Raw genomic sequence first — 8730 nt, 5'->3', positions numbered from 1 at the left:
GACAGCCGCCCATTTTGAAATCGTCGTTGAAGTACAGAAACCGTTCATTCAGAAATGGTCGTTGACTCAGATATCGTCCACTTACAAATCGCCGGTCGATGCTGAGCCGTATGGCAAGCCGTTTTACTTTTTATTCAATATTTAATGATATCTTTAATTATTTGATGATATCCTTAAATCAATTGTTGATATCAAGAATTCGAATTGTTGATATCATTAAATCAATTAATGATATCATTAATTCAGTTCATTTCTTGATATCAATAATTCATTTAATGATATCATTAAATGAATTAGTGATATCAAGAAATGATTTAAAGATATCTTTAAATGTATTTGTGATATGTACATATCACTAATTCGAATTGATGATATGTACATATCACTAATTCGATTTAATGATATCAACAAATATGACGTCATATTTACTGATATCACTAATTCGAATTAGTGATATGTACATATCACTAATTCGAATTACTGATATCATGAAATATGACGTCATATTTACTGATATCACTAATTCGAATTAGTGATATGTACATATCATTAATTCGAATTAGTGATATCATCAAATATGACGTCATATTTACTGATATCACTAATTCGAATTAATGATATGTACATATCACTAATTCGAATTAATGATATCAACAATTATGACGTACATATCAAGAATTCGGCCATATTTAATGATATCATTAAATATGGCTGCGATATGTCTGGTCATACGGCGTAGTCTCAGTAACTCATCCGTACACAGGCCTTATGGAACTAAGCTGGTGGTAGTTGGTATGGGTCTAGTGCAGTGTAGTATACATTACATTAGTTATACGGTAGGCTCAATACGTAAAACTGCTCTTAATATGGCGGGGATTGAAGCTCAACCAGTTCTAGACTGAATATAATGCACTAACCGTACTGCACTGTACTTCCCGCCACATAATCCCAGGCGCTCAAACTGAGGGCATAATTGATGATATCATTAAATATGGCCGAATTCGTGATATGTACGTCATATTTGATGATATCATTAATTGGAATTTATGATATCAAAAATTCGAAATAATGATATCAATAAATATGGCCGAATTCGTGATATGTACGCCATATTTGATGATATCAATAATTGGAATTTATGATATCATTAAACATGGCCGAATTCGTGATATGTACGTCATACTTTTTGATATCACTAATTTAAATACAGATATCTGAAATTGAATTTATGATATCTTCAACTGAATTATTGATATCTATAATAGTTCATCTATTTTAAGATATCACAAATTCAATTCTTGATATCAGAAAGTTTAATTATGATATCATCAAATAAAATAATGATATCAATAATTTCCTTGCACCAATTATTGATATCATCAAATATGACGTACATATCATTAAAACAATTTCAGATATCATGAAATAATTCATGATATCATTAAATAATTGTTGATATCATTAAATAATTGTTGATATCATTAAATACTGAATAAAAAATAAAATGGCTTGCCATAGAGCCGCGCCTACTTAGAATTCGTCCTCCCTTTACAATTGCTATATACGTATGCAACGTGGGCGCGGACTATTTATCGGCTGTGCTCCCGCCCAGTAACGTACACCGAGCTGTTACAGTAGAACGCTGTTGTTCCCGCCTCATTCAAGTCGGCCCTGCGGTGCCCCTCCCTTTTTCAGAAGAGTAATTTCGTCTCGGTACACCGAAAGACCACATGCAATGAAAGTTTCAAGAATCCAAAAGAAATAAGATGGAAGAAATAATCCACACGTTTGGGGTCGAAAATGTCGAAGAAGTTTTCCGTAACTTCGAAAGGGAACAGGCAACTCATACTCATAGACAAACAGGAATAACTAATTTGGAAAGTAGTAACATCCTTCGCTAGGCCCAGTTTTTTTTAGCTCATACCAGCATGCTGGTGTGAGCTATTGTTACAGTGCGGCGTCTATCACTCTATCATTCTATCACTCTATCCGTCAACAATTGGTAAAACCGCTCCCACTCGCACAGTGTTTGATGGAATTTCATGAAACTTGGACACAAGGACCATTGGGTATAGGGCCATCAGAGATGGTCCGAAATTTGGGGTCAAAGGTCACATGTGGGCCGTAATGGGCCATTTTGTGGAAATACGCAAAATGCTTCTTCTCCTACAGATTCCATGGTACAATGTTGAGGGTTTGTCACGATAGTACTATGGAAGTTTTACCTTCAGGGTGTTCATGAATTTGAGATCAAAGATCAACTAGGGGTCTTTTGTGGCCCGGGCCGCGGTCCTATATTTTCAAATTGCTCCTGTTCGTACAGTGTATGGCCAGTTATAATGAAACTTGGTCACAACGTTCCTTGGGATGAGAGTTACGAGGGGTGTTCGGAAAATGGAGGTCAAATGTCATTTAGGGGGTCATCGGGGGTCATTCTTTGTAATATTTTCAAATATCTCAATCTCCTCAAGAATTTGATGGATCATATTCAAAGTTGAACTGAAGATTGTTGGATTGTGTATGAATAAGGTGATGCCTAATAATTTTTGGTCAAAAGTTAATTAATTACAATTAATCCCCATTGTTTAAAAAAATCTGAGCCTTCACCTTTTGCCAAAGCTCCTTTAATTTGTCTCCCAGTCTCTGCAGTGTTTGTTTACATTTGTGGTTAAGCTCTGCAGAGGCTGTTAGTGGAATTAAAGCAGGACTGGGAGTTGTTATTAACTGTCGAACTGTAAGCATGAGAGCCCTATAGCCAATCAGCACTTGCCGATTCTTAGAAGTCTTTGAGCCTGAGGTATTGTAGACAGCCAGCCAAAATTTTGGCAAGGAGTGCTTCAGGTCTGCTCAGGTAGAGGGGAGAAAGTTTAATAGGGTAGGTCAGTGGTATTGTTTGAGAGAGTGGGTAAAATAGGATTTAAAGGGGGAAAATAGGAATTATAGCCAGTGGTGTGGCCAGGATTCTGCTAAAGGAGGGGGGGGGGGTTATCCCTCATGGGCCCAAAATTGGTGGAATCTGAAAAATGGCCTGAAATTTGGTGGGCCATAAAGTTTTTTGGGCCCTACATTTTTAAGCTTGAAAAGGTATGAGCTTCTGCACCATTGGTGCTCTAGTTTTTAATTGGTCTAATCAATTTGACCGACATTTGACCTTTCATGTGCTCAGCATTTGCACTACGACGTTGTCACAGAATGTTAGCACCAATCAAAATAGATCTCAGAAAAGATTTAGGGTTTCAGCCAATCGCAGGCATTTCCTGGATAAACAACATGTCTGCGCCCTTGTGTAAACTTATGCCGACCCCGGTTTCAGTGGTGTACATGGACTTACGTTAGTAATAGCCAAGGCCAATACTTACAGTCACTTTATTACGCTGAACAACCAAGTGAAGCCTTCAGTTCCTATTTTTGATATGAACGCAATGCATTTGTGCCCGGTAACTGTGCTGAGGACTACCAAGTAAAAGTGGTCGGATTTTCACAGAACAACGTTATTGCGTTACTTGACAATTCGTCCATATGACTTCAAGTTACACACTGAGACGTGAGACTGGAGTAGGCTAGGCCCTAATAATTAAATAGGCAAAGGCCTAACAGTAACAGTACATTTAATGTTAACGTTTATAGCTCGTATGGCACCTGCACCTAATTATCTGAAAACGAAACTCATGATGAAGGACGTGTTGAAGATTCGTGTGGATCTTCCAGGCAGGTAGGTCTAGGCTATATAATGTTTCTTCTCCAGTCCTACGTTTGTTCAAACAAGAGGATATTAATTACAAAGTGGCTATTCTTACGACTGTTCGTAAGAATAATTTCCGATTACGCATGCGCAGTTGCTATTTTTATGACAGGAGTACTATTTTTTACGACCAGGAGTAACAATAATTTCCGGTTAGGGTTAGGATTGGGGTTTAGGATTAAAGTTAGGGTAGGGTTAGGGTTACCCCTACTACATGCGCAGTTGCTTTATTTACTTTACTGCGCTTGAATTCGCCTTTTTCGTAAGAAAAGTTTATAAATAATTGTTACGACTAGTCGTAAGAATAGCCACGGCCTATTAATTATTCCTATTTCCTCATGATATTTCAGAAATATGATAGATTTGAAGACAAACAATGGTCTGATTGAGATATTGAAATGCAATGGTCTCCAACTGTGTAAACTCATCGAACTTCAATAGGCCTGTACATGCTATGATATTCGTTGTAAATTGTGATTGGCCATTAATAACATTGTCAGCAAAAAAACATTTTTACAGGTTGCACAAGATTATTCTTCCCCTGATGAAGTCTTCTCAAAATCTGTGGGCTGTGTGGAATGCAATGTACTTTCCATATAGTGGAGATTTACTCCACATCCATGACTGTTTCATCATATTCATACATTCATCCCCCTGCTGGTGGTTCTCCAAAGTTTCATTCCCTACAGTATGTGTAGCAATTGTATTGAGGGATGATTTGTTTTTTGACATTCAACTCCAAAATTAGACTTCAGTTTTAATGTTCTAGGTGCTAGAAACATAGACCAAATTGATTTCTTTCTTTTTGGAACTTGTTAGGCCATTATATAATCTGTTCTGGTGATGCAGAATTCATTCAGCAGGTGGTTCAATTCCATCAACAGATATCATACAGCCAAACAGTTTCCAAAAAGAAGGTCAAGTATTCGGCACCATCATGATACTTGTAACAAAAGGAATTACAGGAGTTTTCAGTGGCAAAGCTCTCGTTGAATTTCCTCACATTGTCTACATAGGAATTTTCTCTGTGATAATCTTGCTTTCTAGTGTCCATCACTGTACACAACAAATGTGAATGGTAGGGGTAATTTTAAAGTAATCATGACTTCATTATAGACCATCCACTGGTGTTCAAATGAAAGACTCAAAATGAGTTGTTAGCTCGGCAGCTAACTTCAGATTAAACAGCAACAAAAACTGTTAAAAGGAAACATGTTTGGATGTTGCCATCTCATACTTTGGAACTACTGGAACAGATAACTAATCTATAAAGAGAAGAACAGCTTTCAGCAAACTGGTTATCCACTATAAGCCATGTGTATGGAAATGTCTGTAGTTAGTGGACCTGAAGGTTCCCACCCGGATGCTCTGTAGGCCCATATGTTTAAACAAGAAATTTTTATTACACACATAGGCATACATTTCTCATCAGAAACAAATTGTTGAACTATGCAAATATTACAGCATGTTGGCATGGCTGAGCTAACAATGGATGATTTTGAGCACCTCTTGTAAAGCCAATGTGTTCATAAGCACCATTTGATGACTGGAAATAAACCCATATTTTCACCTGTAATCCATTTGTGCTTACCTTTGCAACTCACTGCCCCAGATATAGTTATCATGAACAATGTTCATCTTGTATAATGTTCTCCATAATTTCTCCCTTAGTATTTGCTATTCTGTGTTCCCCAGTTTTCCATTAAGGACATGCATTAGTCACTGAATCACATATATTATCTGTCTAAGTTTTGTCCATTTTAGGGCACTGTACCACCCCAGAAGTGTTTAATACTGGAACTGGTAAATGGAAAGTGGTGGACACAGCACACATAAGCCTATGGAGGAACATTACCTCAAAAAGTGCAGGTACTTTATGAATAATTAGATTCATATCCACATACTGTATAGTTAATGTTGTGCATAGTGAGTGTGTCTGTAAACTAGAAGGTGAGGTTGATCTCACATAGAATGGTATATCAAGGCAGTGTCCAGTAAAAATGAGACTTCAACTGCAATAGCAATTATCTCTTGATAATATATTACAAAATGACAATATGTGAGTAAGTGAGTGGGGTGGGAATTGGGGACAGCATAACGAACACATAAATTGGTGTCACTGTTCCTATTGCTATGTAAAGGTCTCTTGGAATTTCTTTATATTCTTGCAAGGAAAAAGTTAATGAGTAAAATGTTTTGTGCAATATAGAGGCCCGGTAAAGAAAGTAGATATGCATTGAGTGTTTCAAGTAAATCACTAATTCCAGGTGGGGTTCCTCTTAAAGGTATACTATAGTGGCTTCAACTATGCTAGATATTCAAATATGGTCACCTTTGGTCAAAATTCTTAAACTTTTTTTTATTACAAACTTCGAGGAAATTTCCTAACTGGGACATTTAGTCATCTTGTGTGTTCCTTAACAATTTCTGAGAACAGTTTGTATCTATAGTAAAGACCTCCAGGAAAGTACTTTTTGAAAACTTCTAGCAGTTATAGCATGCTATAATTTGGGGCCTATACTGACTACCTTTAAAGCCAAAAGTTTGACTAATCTCTGTGCCAAAATACCCCCAAAAGTATGGACAAGTATTGTTGTTCTATAGTGGCTGACACTGGGAACCACCACCTGTCAGTCAGCACTTTGTAATACTTTAGGGTGGAGGTTGAGGGGCTGGGGGTATCTGACTAAAACTGAGAGGTGTTGCCAATTAGAAGCATAAACACAGTATGTCTTCTGGGAAACAATATTCTTGATAGGATTACAAGCAAATCATTTAAAACAAAGAAGAAATGGAAAAATAGAGACTTAACTATAAACATGAAGGTAACATATGGGTTTTCTCTCCTGACCAATGCAGTAAGTACCAGGCACCTCTCAGTATGTGAAGTGATTGTGTTTATCTCATGGTTTTAATTTGTTCTTTTTTAATTGACAACTAGCCATCCATCATAGCATCATCATAGCATACTGTATGAGTAAGAGCATAAACTTCTAGAAATAATTAAAATTCATTGAATTCAATGCTTCATACTCATGGTTTAGTGGGCAATGACTTTGTGTTATACCCTGTAATACCCAGGACACCTTGAAGCAGGAGCCACAACATAGCAAAAACATGAGAAATGATCTGCAGAAAGTTATGAACAGTTGTTGATTTTTTTTTTTTTTTTAACTTCTTGAAATCTACGAAATATATTGTACTGCTTCCTAACTATTCGTTTATTTTACTACATTTTATTCATGAAGGCACCAATTCAATGCAAAGTGTGTTACTTGAATTGCCTCAACGATGGAAACAGTTGCTGACAACATCTGAAGTACGGTGGTTTGGAGCATTCAGTGTTTATGTGGTCCAAGCATGTTGCAGTATTTGTTGAGTGAAATAGTGAACCATGATAACTTGCACACATCCATTAAGAAAAGCGGAGGGGTGAGGTGGGGGAGGGTGGGCGGGTCGAGAGTTTCAGGTAACCAATCCATGGGCAACTTAATGTAAATGCCTTTTATTATGATTATTATTCATCGTCATTCTTATTGTTGTTATTATTATTGTTGTTGTTTTTTTACTAGTATTACTTTGGAGGGGGTGGAGTGGTATAGGTAGCTGGGATTGTAATGACATTTACAGTACATTTCAATCAAGTTTATTTCAAGCTCCTTATCACATCTTTTCTCTTACCCTATATATTCATATTTTGTGTACCTCGTGTATTTTTACATTTATACTATATTTTTGGTTTGAAATAAAAAGAATAAATTAGGAAAGTCTGAGTCATTGTATTTCAGTTGCTGTAGTTCTCTGGGGCATTATATCCAGAAACAGGTCTCTTCTTGATTCCTTGCCAAAGGCTGAAGAAATCAATGCGATGGTGATTGTGTGGGTTCGCGTGGGTGTGCGTGTGTGTGTATGTGACACTTTCTTGTAAACACGTTATCTCAATAATTGAAGCTTGTATTTAACTCATACTCTACATGTGGGTAACCCATATTAGGAAAAAGACTACTATTGTTTTTGGCGGAGGTCAAGGGTCATTTGAGGTCACCAGAGGTCAACTAAAAACCTCTTAAACTGCTTGTAAACACAATATCTTATAGGAAGGGGTAACTTGGAAGGATTTCATACTTAGTATGTAGATGGCCCATATTGTGTAGAAGATCCCCATTATATTGGATGCGGGTCAACAGTCTTTGAGGCCAGCAGAGGTGAAAGTCTGAAAATCTTGTAAAAAAAATTACTCTAAAAGTGAAATTGCGTTAATGTACAAACAAAGCACGTAGATTGCCTTTGGTGAGAACAAAACCGCTGTGGAATTTCATGCGTGTCAAATTTCCTTTGAGGTCAAGAGAAGTAGTTTTCAGAAAACCCATTCTACGGTACCCAACATCGACCATACAGTCATCACATACATGTTTCTGCCCTACGATCATGATGCACAAGCTATATATCATTTCTTCGTCCGGATCAGGCATCCGTACAAAACTGTCGCAACGAAACCGGTGTACGCGCTGCATTTCTCGTAAGTTGCTGAGTTCCTGTAGGTTCTCTCTGGCCAGTATCTTTTTAGTAAGCAATAAGATTTCGATATGTACTTGGTATGTCGATGATCCATATTAATTAAAGAACCCTATTGTTTTGGTGAAGGTCAATACAGCCCAAACTGTGAATAACCTACAAACATGATATATCCAAATCTCTCAAGTTGAAATCAAAGCCCTAGCAAAATTTCTCCTATGGGCAAGGAATCACTAAATCTTTGACTTTCTGGTTTCTTATTTGCTCATTACTAGGCTGCTCATTGCCCTTTTGTAAATGATGTACTCATCCTTTAAGAAAAGTGAATAATAAAGAAAAATACCCCAGCAGCACGGCTAATAAATGAGCAGTGATGTAAGATGTGTGAATAGCTAACTACCGGACCAAAGTTCAGCAGGCTGATTCGAAATATACCAATAACAGATGAGAACAATTTGTGGAAGGAAGGAGTG

The sequence above is a fragment of the Apostichopus japonicus genome, chromosome 7 (genome assembly GCF_037975245.1).
Source record: "Apostichopus japonicus isolate 1M-3 chromosome 7, ASM3797524v1, whole genome shotgun sequence".
NCBI classification, from domain to species: domain Eukaryota; kingdom Metazoa; phylum Echinodermata; class Holothuroidea; order Aspidochirotida; family Stichopodidae; genus Apostichopus; species Apostichopus japonicus.
Note: the sequence above shows the minus strand (reverse complement) of the source record.